This window comes from Pleurodeles waltl, chromosome 6 (assembly GCF_031143425.1).
Source record: "Pleurodeles waltl isolate 20211129_DDA chromosome 6, aPleWal1.hap1.20221129, whole genome shotgun sequence".
Classification (NCBI taxonomy): Eukaryota; Metazoa; Chordata; class Amphibia; order Caudata; family Salamandridae; genus Pleurodeles; species Pleurodeles waltl.
The window spans coordinates 969,534,419-969,554,379 of NC_090445.1; positions in this window are offsets into that span (position 1 = coordinate 969,534,419).

Sequence of the window (19,961 nt, forward strand, 5' to 3'; positions counted from 1 at the left end):
AACATTAGCGTAAACATTTACACTAATTCTGCAAAGAGCAGGACTAGTGTAAAAACTTCTGACACTAGTCCCCTAACTACCACCATGGTGCACCATATTTTAAATATGACGCAGACATGGTGGCGTTAGGGGAGCATTAAAGGGTGCAAGAAAAGTGACCCTGCACTGTGTGCAGCACCACTTTTCTTAAATATGCCCCATAGTTCTGTTTTTTGCAGCAGGCATATTAACACTCTATGCAACTTTATGTTGAGCCAAAGCTGCCAGTAGGCAAAGCTCCCATCTCTCTCTGCAGCAGGAACATTATTCAAAAGAGGTATCTTAACATTTTAATTGTTTCTTGAAGGCTAAACGCACAAGGAACTTTTCAGCAGGTCCTTTGAAATCGCAAGTTTCAGAAGTTATTGATAAACACAGCGCCCCCCTGAGGTTGGCGCCCAGTGAGGTTGCACCGCTCGCACCGCCCAAAAGCCGGCCCTAGTCTGAGGTATCCCAGAAACACAAATACCCATTTACTCAGCCTTCAGTTTACAACCAGGAAGCACCTTCTCTTTCATGCTGCCCAAGTCTTCAGAGCCCCAGAAGCAAAAAGCACAACTGGTTAAAAAAGCTGTTTGCTGTCAATGTTTCTCTCTGGCTGTGATCTATGTGTAAGTCATTGCTCATCTGTAGTTTATTTAACATTCTGTATATTTTTTCAACAACTACAGGAAATTACATAGACTCTAAAAGTGGTGAGGCAAATGAAAAACTTCAAAAAATTCACGTTTTTATTTACTTTGCCTCTGTTATTGAAATGTAAGATTCAATTTCTTGCATGAGTTCATCCTTTGAAGTGGCTGCAGCTAAAGAATCTGGGTCAATGTGGTACCTGGCAATTAAATGCAAGTGTTTGTTAACAAAAGTGTGTGTTGAGGCAAAGATCCTGCTTACTGGTGAAGTTGGATTTAATAGTACTATTTTAGAAATACCACTTTTAGAAAGTGGGCATTTCTCTGCACTTACTGCCATCTGTGCCTTACAGCCTGTCTCCAATCCACGTCTGGTCTGTGCTTGTTGACAGCTCCCCTTGTGCGTTCCACCTAGACAGCCATAAACACAGGACACTCAGTCATATATGCATTCATCTGCATACTGAAAGGGTCTCCCTGGGCAGGAAGGGTGGAGGGGCTCCCTCTTACATTTAAAAAAACAGTGGCCTGCCCTCACACAAAGGACCGATAGCCCCCCACAGGGATCCTGGCAGACAGGACTGGACTGAAAGGGAAACTTGTGCACTTCAAAACCACTGTTTGAAGTTACCCTCACATCAAAGGCATTTTTAGGTATATAAATGGGTCTCTGACCCCATCAAATAAGACACTTCTGGATCTACACCTTCACTCTGTCAGAGGAACTGCCTGGCTGCCCATAGGACTAATCTGGACTGCTTTGCTGAGAAGGATTGCTGCCCTGCATTTTGCCCTGCTGCTCTGCTGGCCTCTGACTTTGCTGGTAGGACTCTGTCTTCCCTAAAAGTGCTCTCCAAGGGCTTGGATTGAGCTTACCTCCTGTTGTGAAGTCTCATGGCCAACAAATACTTCACCAGTTAGCTTTTAGCTCATTTTCTAACTTCAGCAATGCCAGGAACTACTTCAGCGATGCCAGCACCGATACCGCAGCTGCTCCCGCCCCGTGGACCTCACTGCAAGCAACAACGGTGGCTTGCAACGCAAGTCGGACGTTGCTACATCACCGATGCCACACAATGTGACCGCAACACAGTAAAGTCGATTCATCACGTCTTGACCGACTGGATTCATCAACCCCGCTGGGTCACAACGAACCGACGCCTCACCGCTGTTACCAAAATAGCTCGCCCTGCAACTGGACGGAACCAATGCCTCACCTCCCCTGACTCGCAGTACAGAACCAACGCCTCACCTCACCAGGCATTGTAAGGAGCTGACACCGCACCAGCTCCAGTGACGCTTCATCTCCACGACTCTGTGTGAAGTCTTTGTTTCTTCGTTTTCAAAGATACTGTACCTGGGGGTTCGTGTGACTCCGTGATCGACGGCTGTGGCATCGGCTTATTGGGAACGACTCCGTCAAAAATGCAGTGATAGCCCCAGTTGGAACTAGTGAGTTTCTAAGCGCTTTAGTTGGATTTAATCTTTGAAAATACATAACTTTGCATGGGTACATTGGATTTGCATTGTTGTTACCCTATTTTATTCAGATAAATATTATATGTTCTTCTAAACCTGTGTGGTGTATTTTTGTGGTGTTTTCACTGTGTTACTGTATGAGTTATTGCACAAATACTTTACACATTGCCTTCTAAGTTAAGCCTGCCTGCTCTGTGCCAAGCTACCAGAGGGTAAGCACAGGACAATTTGAGTTGTGTTGTGACTTACCCTGACTAGGATTAGACAAGGGTGAATACCTCTGCCAACTAGAGAACTGATTTCTAACAAACTCTGATATAATTGGTCATAGAAAATAAACATTCCTTGAGTATAAAAAAATAAATCTTAATTATCAGGTGGTGGAACGGGGACTTTAGTTAAATATTTGGTTTACAGCGTACCCTTACAAACCCATCAAATCAGCAGTCCCCGCTGTTAGTCAGGCTAGGCAGACAGACCATTTTTGTAGATGAGAGTAGCCAGGAGCTGCAAATCAACAAATCATCACAGTTTCAATTTATTGCAAGTCAATGTTGAGAGTTGGTGTGAGTTTCAAAGCTTTATTAAAGTCTCAAGATCTTACATCTTTATTAGCAGAATTGATATTGAATCTCATCAGTTCAATTAGATCAATCAAGGTATAAATGATCAGTAAAAGAGTAATAGCATTTAAGTCCATTCCATAAAGGAAAAGTCCCTATTTTAAGCTTGAAAAATGAGAGAAAAGCATCAGTTAAAACCATTAAAGAGCTCTAAATCGAGAGTTAAAAGCATGAAGCTTTTAGCATCAAATCTCAAATCATAAAGCAAAACTTCCCATAAGGAGAGTTTCAAGAACCTTAATAGAATCTTAAAGCACATAAATTCAGGCAGGGAAAAAACGGGTCTCTCACAATAAAACTGAGAAGCGTCTGCAAAGGGCTCTACAGAGAGTCTGGAAAGGGTCTGCAAAGAGAGGTATTTAATGAGGTATGCCACCTTGTCTAGGAGCATGCACTTTTATAATGTTTTCATAACATCATTCGAAACAAGTTGTTTCTATCTTCAGTCAGCTCATCCAATCAGCTTGCGTTGTCTTCATGGAAACAAGAAAGCTTCCGTTTTCTAAGCAGCCAAACGGCAATCGATTACCTATATTAACATTCAACTGAAACATTTTGTGAAACTTTTTGTAAAAATCAGGAGAGCTCTCACCATTTCTCTACAATGAGAAACGTACAGGTCATGGTTAGGTCTTTGCATCACTCTTTTAGATCATGGGTTCTCACCCATTCTAGCTAATAAAACTATTGTTAATAGATAAACATTCTACGGAAATGAAGTAAACATTTTAATGCATTATTATATTCTATGAAAACTAAACCTATGGGAAGGTCATAATTTAACATTTTCTATTAAGTCACTTTCTTTTCAGAAAAAAATGCATTATGCAGCTATTCATACTTAATACATACAAATGTGAACGCCTGGTGCTCTCACTTGATTCTAAAACATGGCTTTTCATCTAAGGTCTCCACAGGTTAATTGTATTCGTTTTCATTATTTAAAAATGCTTTAGCAACCTCCCCCTCTGATGGTTTCTCACCATCACTGAAATCCATTTACAGATGGTAACAGAGCTCACTCTTGTCTTCGGTTGAGTCTTTTCTCTTTCTTTTTAAATTTTCTCTTTCTTTTAGTCTATTGTATTTGTTGTTAATGTGATCACTTATTTCAAATTCTTTCTGTAATTGTTTGTTTCTTTCTCTGCTCTTTTTCTTTTGTATTATACTTTTGCTAGCTTTGTATACTCCTAATGAAGTCAGGAAACAGAAAACAACAATTAATGTAGGTACTAATAATGCTTTGAGGATTCTCCCTGCTGTTGCAATCCAATTCCTATTGCAGAAACTCCATTTGTGAAACTTTTTACAATGCTAGTAGTTTCTGCTAGTTCTAAATCAAGTTTAATGTCTGAAATATCCTTTGCATATTCCTCGATGTTCTTACTCTCATCAGGATTGTTCGTGCAACAATGTTCAATTTTTAATATCTTGCAGACACCACCTTTCTCTGCGAGTAAAATGCTTAAAATATACATAGTCTGTAAAACCATTGATCTAACTACTAATTCGGTGCTCGTAACAAATAAAACTCCAGATTTACTAGTTGCCAGCCTGTCCACTACTGTTGAAGGTTTTCTAATCTTTTCATCATTTAATATCACTGCTAATGCTGCAATAATTGCTCCAAATATGTCTCCCACTAGTTGTGTTCCTTTATTAATTCTACACGTGTGTCTGTGTGCAGATGTTATTGTCAAAGCATCTAATCTCTGTACATGATACATCTTTGGAAACAAACCTAAATAACAAATACCCTCCTAGATCAGCAGGTAACATGAAGCATGCATCCCATCCACAAATAAATTAAACTCTAGTGAATAGTTGGATCATCTCCCTGTAAAATTTGCCATGAACCTCTTGAAAATTCAAATGTGTGCTCACAATTTCTATTTCCTACAGGTCTCTTTCTAAGTTGATTTCTTCTTTTAAAAACACATACGTTTACCTTATATCACCTCTCCAACTTTAATTTTGGATAAAACATTCTTCTTCTGTAATTATCTTCTTCCTTTTCCAAACATTCTCTAAAACATCTTCATTTTGATTAGTGTTGCGTGCAAAAAGTGTTCTCCTTTTCTCTAACATCATGATGAAAGCCTTCTCTAGTGAGCTCATAAAGCAAGTTAGATTATTTACATATGCTTTAACAGTGTCTACAGGAAGAAAAGTGCTAAAATAACGATAAGCAGTCCCTATTTGTTTTGTCTGTGGATGCAAATTCATGCCTTTTATTAAAGATAATTATGAAAGAATCATGTCAAAGTTACAATAATAATATTCAAAGTGTTGTTGCCTATAAACTAAAGTAAGTAAAATACAGCATGTAGTAGCATATGACAGAGGAATGTGATGGTATTCTACTTCCTCGGCAGCCAACAAAGGTAAGAGCGCATACACATAACAATCCTTTGCATCTATAGCTTGTGTATACTCTTGAACTAATCTAGAATAAACATTTGTTGAATAATCTATCTTCATGCTATCTACAAATGAGGCTTTTAACTCATTCTCATCTGTGTCAGGTAAGGCTGTCATGTTAGTAAATGAAAATACAGATCTCTTCTTCTCTCTTATAAAGTGTATCACTAATAAAAATGCTATGGTTACTAAGACCACTACCAAAAAACAATACCCATTACAATCTTTAATCTAGCTCTGGGTAGAGCACACATGGTTATCTAAAATCAAATCTTGCCAAACGATAGGTGTAGCAGCAAGAGTTAGTTCTTTGCTTTCAGGGTTGCTTCTTGCAGCTTTATTTACATCAATCTTCATAAAGTCTTCCTTCACCCTACTTTGTGTTCTTCTAAAAAGTTATCCATACTCTTCTACTACAGCCTTGGGCCTAGGTACATCTTCTTAATTTGTTTTGCTTAGCAACTTATCTGTGATGTTTATTTCAGTCTCTTGGCACAATTCATTTGAAGAGTTCTCAAGTACTTTTTGCTTCTCTCAGAAATCTTTTTCAGCAATTTTTCCTAAACTAAATTCAAAACACCCTCAAGGTGGCTCGGGTAGTTCTCAAATCCAGTCAGGCAAATCTGATATTGGGACATTTAGGACTTGGCTCATGTAGTAAGTCCATTCAGGTGCTGAATAACTTCAACAAGGTACTCTCATTCTTTTTGATCTTCATTGGTGATATGGATCCAACAGACACACTTGATCTCAATTTCTTTCGACTATAGGTTGTTGGCCATTCAGCATTGTGGGTGTTCTTCTTGGTCTCAACTCAGCACTTGCTCCTTCTCCTGGATCATGTTGTTGCTTTGAAGCTGTCTCAACTGTCACTTCAGTCTGAGTTCTTGCTTCTCCACCTTCTACACTAAGAGCTCCAATGCCTGTATTTGAGATATCCAAACATTGGATTTCTTCACCTGTTTGCAGCTCTTCACTCCTTTCTTCTTTCTGTTGTGCCTCTTGCGGTTCTGCTCCTTGTACTTGTGCAACTTGCACAGTTTGCAGTGGTGCAGTCACTGGTGTTCTCAGTTCTGGCACATAGAACACTATTTCTTCATATCAATCTCTTGTTCTGTGGGTATGTTAGAAGTGCACCCAGTTTGGTACCCAGGCACATTTAACAGCAGTGTTCGTGATTAAAATCACCTGTTAGGGGTGTTGCAACCTTGGCTCCAGACAGGACTTTCTCACATGCTTTTTATCAGCACTGAGTCACCAGCATGAGGTTGTGGCACTGGTCTTGATGTGGATTTGCAGTGAAAGCTTCAACCTGCTGAAAACAGAATGCACCACATCAGCCAATCTTTTCCAGTAATCGAGTACCATGTTGTCTGTTTTGTTTGCAAGTGTATTTGCAAGTACAGCAGGTATCGTCATGGCTCTTTCCAGCAGAATGTCATGCAGAGATACATCTGTCTTCCTGTCCAGAATACTTCAAAGGCTTATCAACGCCAAAGGCAAAGCATCAGGCCATTTCAGTGAAATGGATGCACAGATGTTTGCCAATCGGGACTTTATTGTTCCATTTAGCTGCTCGACTAGTCAAGAAGTTTCTGGTCGATATCTACAATGCAACTTCTGCTGCACACAGGATCCCATTGTTAAAATGAGCCCCTCGCTCTGATTCCAGAGAAACCAGCATTCCATATCGCAGTACTAATTCTCTTTGCAGTCATTTTGCTACAGTGAGACTATAATTTCTCCTTGTTGGGTAGGCTTTCACCTATCAAGACAAAATGCACGCTATAACCAGGACGTTTCGCAGACAATTACAGACAGGCATTTCAATAAAGTCCATCTGCTTCCTATTGAAGGAACCACATGATCTTCCTACATGACTTAGTGAAACTGGTGTTTATTTCCCTACATTCATTTGTTGACATGTTACACAACAGTGATACAAATCTTCTCCATGCATCCTAAATCTAGGGTAAAACCAGTTCTGTTAATAAGACTTTATCCTTGCATCCCTTCCTAAATGTGTGGGGCCATGTAAATGTCATCTCATGGGAAATAACAAACTGTCTGGCAACACTGGTCTCCCATCTGCTGAAATCCAAATGCCATGTGCATCCTTTCCACAACCTGCTCTGATCCAACCTTACTGTTTTGCTTCTGAAACAGTTTCCTGCAAACTTTTTAGTTCTTCCCATATGTCAACTATAGACATCAACACTGAAAAGACAGTGTCCTCTTGAGATTTATTTGTGAATGTTCCATTAAATGTGCAGGCCACAATTGCACAATGACGTGCAACTTCATCTGCACATCTGTTTCCTAATGTGACATAGCCATTGTCACTCCTGTGGTCTGCACATTTAACAACAGCAATTACAGTTGGAAGATGCAAAGCTTCTAACAGCATCTTAACATGCTCATCATTCCTTCTTCGTAAACCAGGTGATGTCCTCAAAACTCTTTGCAACCGTAAGTGTCCTAAGTCATGGACCCCACCAAAACCATACTGACTGTCTGTAAATATAGTCACTCTCATTTGGGCTGTTAAGCTGCAGGTTCTGGCAAAGACAATTAATTATTCAACTTGTGCTGAGGTAATGCCTGAAAGCCAGAAAGATTCCACAATGTCTTGGATTGTACAGACAGTGTAAGCTGCTTTCAGGATACCATCATTTGTTCTTAAACATGATCCATCAACAAAAAGCACATAATCAGGTCTTATTAAAGGCTCATGTTTTATATCGGGCCTTGGCTTAGTGCATAAGTCCATAATATCAAGACAGTCATGTTCAGAATATACAAATGCATCACTTTCAGGTAATGGTAGCAAAGTACTGAGATTTAAAACCTGGCAATGCATTGAAATCACATTTTTCAGAAGTAAGGATTTGCTGCTCACATTTGGTAACTTGGGAATTAGTCATGTATTGGGTTTTGGTTCTGGTAAGCAAAGTTTCCAGAAGTGAGGAACCATAACAGTTAAAGGATGTCCTCTCCCCAAGCTTTCACACCTCTCAAGACTAGTACTCACGGTCACTATTGATTTCAGACAGCCGGGCAGCGACAGGATCAAGGGTAATTGAAAAATAGGTCTCTGCCTTCTTGCATCTGAGTAAGTACTGAGAGAGTGCAGCCCTTCCTCTCACTGCAAAACAATTTAAATCTCTTACTGTAATCTAGCATTCCTGGTGTTGTGGCAAGGCAGAGACTTGCTCTCAGCTCTAGGAAAGCTTTCATTCACACGTTGTCCCATGGAATCAGATCAGGAACATCATTGTGTGTCAGCCTCATTAAAGGCTTAACCAAGGGGAAAAGTGAGGTATCCATTGTCTGCAGTAGCCAACCATTCCAAGAAACATTCTGACTTTTGTTTGTGTTTTCAGAGGACCCATGCTTGGAATAGCCTCCACTCCCTCCTGTGACACTTTTCTCGTTCTCTTTTCCATGATATGTCCTAAATATTGGTCTTCTTTTTGGCATTATTGTAGCTTGCTCAGGGACGCTTTGGGCCAGATGTACCAAAGGATTTTACCCATTATGTGTCTATGGGAAAAAGCTTTCGTACATATGGCCCGTTATGTCCATTCTCAGCTAGGTGAATTAGGAGCAAAATTATATCCTGTTTACAAGGTTCTCTTGTGCTCAATGCCACAAGCAGTCCAACAATGTCAGCCATGGACCATCCCTCGGTGCTGAGGGGCCATGCCCCTTCACCTTTTGCCCTTCAAGAAGCTGTCTGTCAGGCTGACAAAAGTCAGCCTGAAAGACACTACTCATTTTCAGGTCAGGCAGCCAGAAACTAGACATGTGCTAAAAGCACTGGCTCCTGGCTACCTAAGCTGAACTGGGCATGAACTCCTCAGCTCAGCAAAGGTCCTCAAGTCACTCCCTCTCGGTGACGAAGGATAGCATCACTCATTGCCTCGGACCTGGGTGCTCAGTTTTAATCCCTGAAACACCCAGGGCCGAGTTTCAATCGGTGACATATCGTCATAGATGGGGCGGGGTCAGCACTCTCACTCACCTCATTTCACTCTGTGACAAGGTTGGGACTGCTGCCTTCCTAAGGTCATTCAATGAGGGATGGCAGCATTCCCAACCCTCCTGAGACCGCTGAGGCAGAGCTGCAGGAAAGTGTTATTTTTAAATAAAATAATGTTTGGTGCATGCATGGGTATGTTTTAATATTTGGTAATGAGTGTTGTGAATGAATGTGTGTGGGGGTGTTTGTGGATGAATGGGTCTAAATAAGTGTGCATGTGACTGTCCCGTGCACCCCCTCCCTCCTAAAATTATCTGCCACCACTGATGAATGTATTGCACAAGGACTGAATCACAGGGCACTTTCAATGTCTCAAGATTTTCCTTCAGAATGTGATTAAAAAATAAAGGACGCTCTGTATACCCATGTGGGGCTCAACACCATGCCAAAACTCTTTCTTGACACACAAAGGAGAACAGGAACTGGCTGTCTTTATGCAATGGAAACAAAAAGAAAGCCTGACAAAGACCCACAACAGTGAACCATTCTGCAGTGCATGGAATCTGATAAAGTATGGTGGTTGGATTCAGTATGGGATAACAATATTGTTGACCTTTAGCACATCCTGCACTACTCTGAACTTCTTATTGGGCTGCTGTAAACCAGTAATTTGTGAGTTGCGAGGACTCTGGACTATTTCCCTCAAGATCCCTTTCTTCAACATATCCTCAATTACTGGTGTTGTCCCTGCCACTGTCTCTGGGGTAATGTGATACAGCGGTGTCCTCTGGAAAATTGCATTTGGCTTTACTGTAAGACGGAATGGTCCTACATCTTTCATTGGAACAATTTCTTTTCTCTAAGATCCCATACTTCTGGATTCACTGTCTCCCTCAAATAAGGAGCAATTTCTGTGTTGTTCTCATTGGATATAGCCATACAGAATCTTGTTGAGCTGGTTTAATTTTCACTTCCTCATAATGGGTTTGAAACTCTACTCCTTCTAGTGTACAATAGTTTGTGCAGAATAACTTTCACAATAAATCACGTTCTAACAGGTTTACAGGACTTGATTCACACACAACAAACATGTGCTTCTCTTCAAATTAATCTATTTTTACTTTGAAGTACTAGAGATTTTCATTCTCAGGGTAATATAACAAAGAACTTGGCAAAGAAGCTGAAATATGAAATGACATCTTTATTAAACTTAAATGAGTGAGACTACGTCTCCCAGAAGCTGACCTATAGCAACTGAAAGAGGCAGTCTCCCGAAATGGTCTTAGCTCAGACCTTTTATATCATTTATTATGCCCTAGGCATGCAAGGGGCTGTACCAGTCACATTCCTAAACAAATGAAAAAAGCTAGAGAGGCAACATGTGAGTAGCCTTTGGGGTTTTAACAGGATTACAGTTGACCATTCACATATTTCACTACAAATGACAAAAACAGAGCCATGATGATGTTCCCACACTTCAGCTAGGACAGCCTCCAATTATTTACCCACGAGGGTTCAGATATCAGCAGACCCCAATAAAACCGGGCACCTCCTCCTCGTAAAGCAAGCCATAAAGCAGGAAACAGAGTCAGATGTGAAAGAGATTAGTCAGGGTTTGCGTGGGATGAATGACTTTATGGTGTGTCAGGCCCTGATGCTAATCCCGTGTGGCCGTAGTAAAAGGAACTGGTGGGACAGGATTGACCTCGGGCAGCAGAGTCACTTTGCACAGGTCACGAAGAAGTCATAAGAAACTGTACGTGTCCTAAAGCATGAGCATGGCCTTAGTGCAGCCTATGTGAGGGCAACCACATAAATGGCTATCGTTCTAAAATGGGATCAATATGCAGTATCACATACAAGGTCATTCCATTGATGAAACGCGATAAAAACACTCGTACATATCGTATTTGCCATTTGCGGCTCTCTGATACTAAAATCGGCATGATAGGGCCATGCCTCCAGTGTGGTTCCGAAATTTAAAGTACCACAACTTTTGAAATTGGATTGGTAATCTGTTTATTTGTATTGTCTGCAACTTGGATCTTCTTTTCCAAGAGGAGTAGGTCTGGGACTTCTACTGTCATAACACTGAAATGGGTAGCATCGGTGTCAATAAGAAATGACACTTGGTGGCCATTTACCTCACCTTCTACAAATGGTCCACTCTGGTCTACCTCTTCACCTGCATCAAGCATGCAATCAGTCTCCCTTCTAAGGTACTGTCATTGTGAAGTGTCAGAGTCAAAGCACTCACTGTTCAGCATGGGGAACTGTTGAAACGTGTTCTGGATTGGTGTCTGAAACATATTCTTATTTACTCAGGGCACCTGATTCATGTTAATTTTACAATTACCCATGTTCTGTTGAACCACAGGGGCTCGTGGGACCTGTGTTATAGGAACTTCAATTTGCATTGGTACTTGCAACTATTGAACAGGTACATGTTGCATTTGTATCTGATTCCCTCCTTGCATTTGATTCATTTATTAGCATTTACTCTATCTGAATTCAGCCTACATTCCCTCTTCCAATGCCTGATCTTGTTACAGAAGTGACAAGGAGTAATTTTCTTCAAAGCTGTCACATCTATATCTGAATTCAGGTAAATCGGAACTCTTTGACCTCCTCCCTGTGACGCAACCATACCTCCTTGAACAACTTGCAGTCCAGCTTGAAAACCAACTCCTTGCATGCCATTCTGAAAACTGACAACTTGCACTGCACCTGCAACTGATTCTGAAAACCTTTCAGAGCCATCTTCATCTGTGCCAGCATACGCTTCTTCTGCTTCATCTCCTGTTCATCACTACAGTACTTTGTGTATTTCAGAATCTCATTCAATGACTTTGCCTGCCAACAAACCACATTCTGCTGTATATGCTGACTAATCTCAGGTCTTAATCTGAGAATAAACTGTGAAATAAAGAATCCAATATCATTTGTCTGAAGATGCGTTTGACCTGTATGCTGCTGAACACTTTTAACAACTTCTCATAATATTCATGCACAGACTCTTTCACCTCTTGTTGGAGTCTGTTCAACCTCACATAAGCCAAATAGTTCAGAGAAACTTTGCCTTTCAGAAAGGTAATCACCTAATTTTATTTATCCATCACAGCAGGAGATGGTGCATTAGTGTGAGAATCTCTTGCTGGCCTTGAATTTGGCTAATGTACAGCAATGTTACATTCAGACCACAAAAATCATTTGGAACAACTATATCAAAGAATGTATTCAAATCAGTCCACAACATTTTAGATATGTTAATGAACCTTTCAACCTGTGTATCACTAAACAGGGTTGTCTCTCAACTTTAGGAAATTCTTCGTAAATGCTGCACGATCTCCTCAACGTCAAAGCACATGAACATACCCTCCACCTGGTATTTCTCTAAATGAATAAGCCAAAACATCTCCATCATCTTAGAGACCTGGAGGTGGCTTTCTATTTACTTCAGTAAAGCAATTAAACAACCGGAATATTCATGTTTTTACACCTTTCCTCTAATGGTTTCTTTTTCTTTTCATGTTGCTTTGCCCATTTGCTTTCTAATTTCTCAAAATCACTCCATCTGCGAACTCATTTAACTAATTCAATAATGTGAAATCGTATTCCGGAAGAACGCATTGTCTCAATAGATTCATCATCAGAAACTAAACTGAAACTTTTCTGCAATGGGCTGCTTTTTGAGAGATCGACCATTTTTATTTGCTAATTCAGTCAATTTGTCATGTGTAGTTGTCGCTTGCCTAGTAATTGCCTTGCACAGAAAAATCAGTTATTTTTCTTGATACTTATTCACATGTTCTAACTTTAAACACCCTCTAATTGTTTCTTCCAATTTTATTTGTAATCTTGTGACATTTAATGGTCTTTCCCTTTCTGCATTCTGACTAGAATCTAGGATTCCTACATTCTCTGTCTTTGCACTCTTCCTGGTATTTCTTCAAACCATGGGGGGAACTCCTATCTTTTCACAAATTTGTTTCACCTTGTATTGCCTGTGTCATAAAGACAATTCCTCTTCCTTTCTCTAATGATTGAATAGTCTGTGGTGGTTTCCATACAACAATCTGCAAATTCTATGAAGTCGGGATAAACCCAGTAGCAATTGCTCCATCAACAGATCCATGAGCTACTACATTTGCAGAAAGGCATCAATTAAAACCCATAAACAGCTCTAAATTGAGAAGTGAAAGCAGGAAGCGTTTAGCCTCAAATCCCAAATTAAAAAGCACAACTTACCATAAAGAGAGGTTCAAGAAAAGCGGTAGAGCAGCATAGATTCAGGCAGGGAAAATAAATTGCCTCTTAAAATGAAACTGAGAAGTGTCTGCAATGGGCTCTCCATAGAGTGTGGAAAAGGTCTGCAAAGAGAGGTCTGAAATAAGGTCTGCCATCTAGAATAGGAACACGCAGTTTTATAATGTCTTCATATCATCATTCGAAACACATTTTTTCTATCTTCAGTCAGCCCATCCAATCAGTTTGCCGTATCTTCATTGGAACAGGAGAGCTTCCATCATCTAAGCAGTCAGAAGACCATTGCATACAGATATTAATATTAAACAGAAACATTTTGCAAACCATTTTGTAGAACTCAGGAGAGTTTTCACCATTTCTCTTCTATAAGAAAAGTACAGTTCATGGTGACATCTTTGTGTCACCCTTAGATCATGGATTTCTCACCCATTCTAGCTAATAAGACTATTGTTAAAACAGAAATATTCTACAGAGGTTAACCTAACATTTGAAAACATTATTATATTCTATGAAAACTAAGCCTATGGGAAGGCCATAAGCTAACATTTTATGTTGTCACTTTCTTCTCAGCATATTTGCATCATTGAAAATTTAACGTTTCACATTCCCACCCTTAGGTCAGATGTTATAAAAAAGGACAAATATGCATTTACATGTAAATGGGAAAGCCTAGTGCTCTCACTTGCTTTTAAAATATGGCTTTTCATCTAAGGGCTACATGTTATTTCTAAATGTTAATTGCATTCATTTTTATTATTTTAAAATGCTTTAGTACAGGTTTTCCTGGAATTCTGCAGTGGGATCAGCTCAAGAGTGGACCGTGAGCAGAGCTGTCGCTGAGATGATTATACAATTCCTGTCCATAATCATACTTTTCCAGCACCACCATGTTACCTATTATCCTCCCTAACTTTCTTCACTTACTATATGAGGCAGTCCTGTCTTCTCAGACAGACAAATGGCAATGTCACCTGCTAAACAAAAGTGCACCTCCCTCCAAATTCCTCCTGTTTCTTTTCTGTCTTCTTAGTAGACAGCCAGCCACCCAAACAAAGAGCGCTGGATGCAGTGACTATTTATTTTATTTATGTTGTGGTTGACCGGCAAGCAAGGCTGCTCCTTAGCTAATTGTCGGCCACAGTAAGGACAATGCCTCAGGACTCAGCTGGGCTGAGTCTCTTCGCCACCTCCCCTGGCCTACTGTGAAGTCATCCGGCAGGTCCGAAGTAGCAGGGGCTGCACTTCATGGTTCGAGAGGTGACTGATGACAGGGGAATGTGAAGATTGCGTTTCCTGGTTTGATGAACAGTGCACGATATTTGGGTACAGGTGGGTTGCCCTATCGGTCATCAACTTGTCTTTTTCACATATTTATGTTTGTACAGGGCATTGTGAGGCTTTCTGGTCATTGGTGGAGATTAACAATTGTTTTTACTGGTGACCAGAGAATCCGGTCTTTCCTATCAGATAGTTCAGAAGAGGAGGCAGGGTGTTTTCCATCCCAATTCTCTCCTTTTTTTGGTGTCAACTTAAGGTGACACTATGGAAAGAAACCATAGAGCTAGAAGAGTTATTTCCTCTTTGGAGGCAGAGGGTCAGATCCCAACAAAGAGTGTTCATGCTCCTGTATTGCCACAGACTCCGGCAGATGAGTCTGCTTTAATGACTGCAGAGCAGGTGCAAAAGATGATTGATAATGCAGTGGCTCAAGCTCTCAAGGAGAAGGAGAGGGTCAATAAACATGCCAGGCAGAAGGGGGTGCAGGACACAACCTCATAATCTGATGAAGAAATGACTTCTACTTCTTCAGAAAAATATAAGAAGAGAGAAGGTGTGGAGTTTTTGGGGCACATCAGACACAATCTGGGGTTTCTACCATTACCAGGCAAGGACAATGAGGATGTGTTATTTCCACAGTCTGCCAAGCCTCCAGTAATTTCTATTACACTCCACTATAAAATTAAAGAATCACAATTCCTTGCTTCCTTCAGAAGATCTATTAAATGGAGGATTCCAATGATTTGTTGTCTTCTACTGTTAAGGTTGATGTATTTTTAGCTACCCCTGTCAAAAGAACTTCTTTAAACCCAGAGGACTGTTTACCCACAGATTCCACGGATACAAATGTTAACAGAACCTTGAAGAGAGGCTTTACAATGCAAACGCCGCACAATCACTGGTGAAGGATTTTGATGGGCTAGCATCAGCCATGCAGAATGGATTGGACTTCGCTGGCCTACTTGTGTCCATGCGACAGCAGGCAAAGTATCTTGCAGACAACTCCTTAGATGTGCTAAGGGCTTCCTCACTGGCTTCAGGGGTGCTGTTGGCTGCTCAACATAACCCTTTAATGCAGGAATGAAAAGCAGATAAATCAGATGTATTAAAAAAATTCCATTAGATGGTAAGAAGCTCTTTAGGAGAAGTTGGATGAAATGGTTACAAACGTGTTTAAGGATAGAAACACACCCTCTGTACTAGGGGAAGTCTTCCTCAATTTTCTTTCATCAAGGACCTTGGGGTCATTCCTCTCATTCCCATTCCAGGCATGATTATAAATCCTCCTATCGCAATGAAAGGTTTCAGCCTAAAACGCAGCTCAAGAAAGATGACGATACAGTCCAGCTGGAAACATCTGATGCAGTTCAAGAAAGATGACGATAAATACCAGCTAGGAACATATAAAAAGACATCCTGACTATTCCATGTCATCAAAGGAAATAGTATCTGTTGGAGGCAGACTTCAATTCTATGTCAGGACTGGAGGCTCCGATTATGCTTTCTCTTTCTTTACTGACTTAAAATAGCAGCCAATCAAATACAAGTAAACAAAAAACTAAACATCCCATGATGCTCCTCATAATGTCACATGGTCCAATCACCAATCGTGCCCTTTGTCCATAAGACTCCTGACCCTCGATGTCACTTCCTCTTTCTTTGCTGCTTCACAGCAGATAAGTGCTTCAAATTATACTATTCTGATTGTACATGTTTATTATGTCATTTTATGCTTTTGTGTGTTTAATTTCAGCGTCGCGATTTAGTGCGCTTTATCTCTTTGTGTAAGCGCGTCTCGCGCTATTTTTTATCAGCCTTTTTTGACCGATTTTACTGCCCGGTTTGTGGAGCGGGAGCGTTGCTCCATGCAGTCTTTTTTCCATTGGTTTGGGCCTCGTGCACGCGCACGTGCATCTCGTTACCGAGCCGATTCTCTGTTTCATTTCTGAGAGATCGGCTCGACGAGTGCTGTGCGCGTGTGCCTTGGCACACAAAGATAACTGGATTTGTGCTCCCTGATGCCCCGTTCATGATTAATAGAACGTGGGTTGTAAAATTCAAAATAGACTTCTGTCAAGGGTACCATCAGGCAGCTCCCTCCACGTTTTATAGTGGGCACACATCGTGGTTTGCCTGATTTGGGGTTTTTGCACTCCCCCTGCCATTTAGAAGTATTTTAAAGGAATACTAAAAGATTTATTATATAATTATAGGTCATATACATTTATTTTGACTACATTTTTTCCCTACTAATTACAACATGGCTCAGTGGGATAATCAAGACACTGAATATTACACAGAAGAATTGGGGAACCAATTAGAAGTTAATTTAGTGGAAGCCCTTGATACTAAGGTCCAGCAATCCGTTAATGATGCTCTTGTGAGAGCTTTGGGTCCCATCTCAGGGCCACTCTTTGATTATGCATGCTCGCAAGGTTGGGTACAAGGCCAGCAACCTCAACCCGAAGGAAAAAAGGCAAAAGCAAAAAATTTGGAAGAATCTAACACTGATATTAGTGGACTTCACACAGAATCCTTTGATAAACTTCGCAAGAAGCATAGTGGTGAACATAATTATAGTTCTAAAAAGGATATTTCTTCTTCTCCTTCCTCCTCGGATAAAGATTCTTCTTCCGAGGCTTCGGATGACTCAGAACCTCCAGTTCCTAGTAAGAAAGCAAAGAAGGTCGTTCCGACTTGTCATGTTTTAAACTTCAACCCCACAGAGATTATGCACCCCAGAGCTTCCAATTGGGTTCCTCCTCCTGAAGTGGCCCAATATGTGCAGGCTAACATTAGAAAAAGTTTCGATAAAGAGGTTCGTTCTCGATTGAGAACTGAGTGTCCCAGAACTGATTTAGAGGGTAGAGTTCCTGATACCCCTGAAATAGACCCCACTATGGTTACATTTATGAAGAAGTTTTCTAAGGATCCCAAAAAAGGATTGGATAGATCATGGCGTAATTGCCAAGATAAACTGTTGGACCTTTCCGGTCCTCTGACTAAGATTCTTGAGATGGCTTACCCGGCTAACGAATTAGGATATCCTGTAGAAGCAGACGTCCTTATCGGTTGGGCTCAAAGAGCTGTTTGTCAGTTAGGAAACACTAATTGTGTCATATCCTCCGAACGCAGGAAATCTATCCTAATGCGCATCGATCCTAAACTATCAGATCCAGCATCTTCTGAAGCGGGCCCATCGGCCGAAGGTCTTCTTTTTGGATCCTCATTTATTAAGGATCTAGCCAAGTTCTGTTCCACTTTTTCTTCACTAGACAAAGCCCAGATGTCTCTTAAAAAAGTTTTTAGATGGGGCCTTTTTGTCAGGGCCGGTCGTTACGGAGGACGTATGCCTGGCCGAGGAACATTCAACAGTCCTCAGAACTATTACCCCAGAGGTAGAGGAGGTTGGTATGGTGAGCAGGACTCCACCTTCTACCCCACTCGTCCTAGAGGTGTCACGGTTTCGGGCGGGTCTGATCAGGACTTTGGTTGGGACACCCCTTGAGGTCACCGAATATCCTAAAGAGGTAGTACACTGGGGCAGAGGAGCAGCTAAAGGCATACACGGAAAGGACAGCTATGGATAGGCACAGGAAACAGGAAAGTAAAAGCAGAGCAACCCTTGTGCGAACAAACAGGAAACAGATTACCAGTGGACAAACACGCTGGGGTTGTACACAGAGTAAGGCGCAGAACCTCCCACAGTGACAGGGAATCTCAATGCCTCTGTGCAGTTTGCTCTTACAGATAGTCACCCTGCCAGCCCCATAGAAAGGAGGCGGCAGAAGTGATTCTGTCTCTGGACCCTAGAGCACAAACAAGGATAGTACTTACATACACAGGACACGCTCTTGTGGGTCCAGCTGGAAACACAGTGGCGATTCCTGAGAAAACAGCAATAGCACACTGTCACTGTTAGGCACGATATACAACGTATAACACTGGACAAGGATGGGGGCTGGAATTGCCTCCTGGAAACCAGGAGCCAACCCCAGTACACAGGAGGACACGTATACACTGGTGAAGACTGATAGAACACTTACCAGACACAAAGAACCAAGAAGAAACAGAAACAGAAGGGAACAAACAAAGAGGCAGAGGCAAGAACTAGGAACAGGCTCAGGCTGAAGCAAAGGCGGGACTAGGACTTGAAAACAGGGCGCAAACTTCTGTCTGGGACAGACAGAGACAGGACTGGGAAACTGAGAACAGGCTCTGGCTGGAACAGGCAAGGACAGGACTGGAATACAGGGAGTAGGAAATGAGCAGTAAACAGGACTGGGAAACAGAGAGAAGGTTCAGGCTGAAACGAGGCAGGAGCAGGGCAGAGAAACAGGGAGCAGGCTTTGGAAGAAACAAACAGGTACAAGGCTAAGAAATAGGGAGCAGACTCTGGCTGGAAAAATCAGGAGCAGGGCAGAGAAACAGGAAAAATGATCAGGCTGGAACAGAACAGGAACAAAACTGGAACACCATCCGACAAGGGGTCTGTAACACAAAGGAATTGAAGTCCGATGCACGACGGGGAGCTTGAGGAAATGGCTGCTTATAAGCAGTTCCAAGCTGGGCTGCACAGGAGAGGTTTCAGGTGTGTGTGGTTTCGGACACTTGCAAGTCCTGGAGGAGAGGATCCAGTGAAAAGGAGCAACTGGACTTCTCCCATTGAAAACAATGGGAAACAGAATCCGGGTTTTCCTGACTACCAAGCTGTGCATTATGGGATTTGCAGTCCCAAGAAGCAAATGTAGTCCTACACAAGTGTACCATGGAAAAAAGAGAAACAAACAGGAGTCAGCAAGGGACTCTAGATAGGTGTTCAAGGTGATTCCCAGGCTTCTGACAGTCCCCTTACAGCGCCCCCTGGAAATGGAACGACCGAGTCGTAACAAGAGGAGGGCACCCTCACTTCCGCAGAGGCTCTCGCAGAGGACAACAAGGAGCCAAACAGGACACTAGTTTTGCAGGTGAGCATTATTCATTTTTCTCAGGTCACACTTGGGGGCAGAGTGGCATTGTTTTTGAGAAACTGGAGAAATATCACCGGAGATCCTTGGATTCTCCAAACAGTCACCTAGAGTTTATCAGTACACCCAAACAACACAACTCTCCTATTCAGATGTGTTTTCCCTAGAAAATCAAGCTTTTATAGACAAAGAGGTCCAGGCCTTATTAGAAAAAGGTGCCAAACAGTTTTCCTCCCCTCATGCTTATGGTTTTCTCAGCCCCATTTTTGTAGTA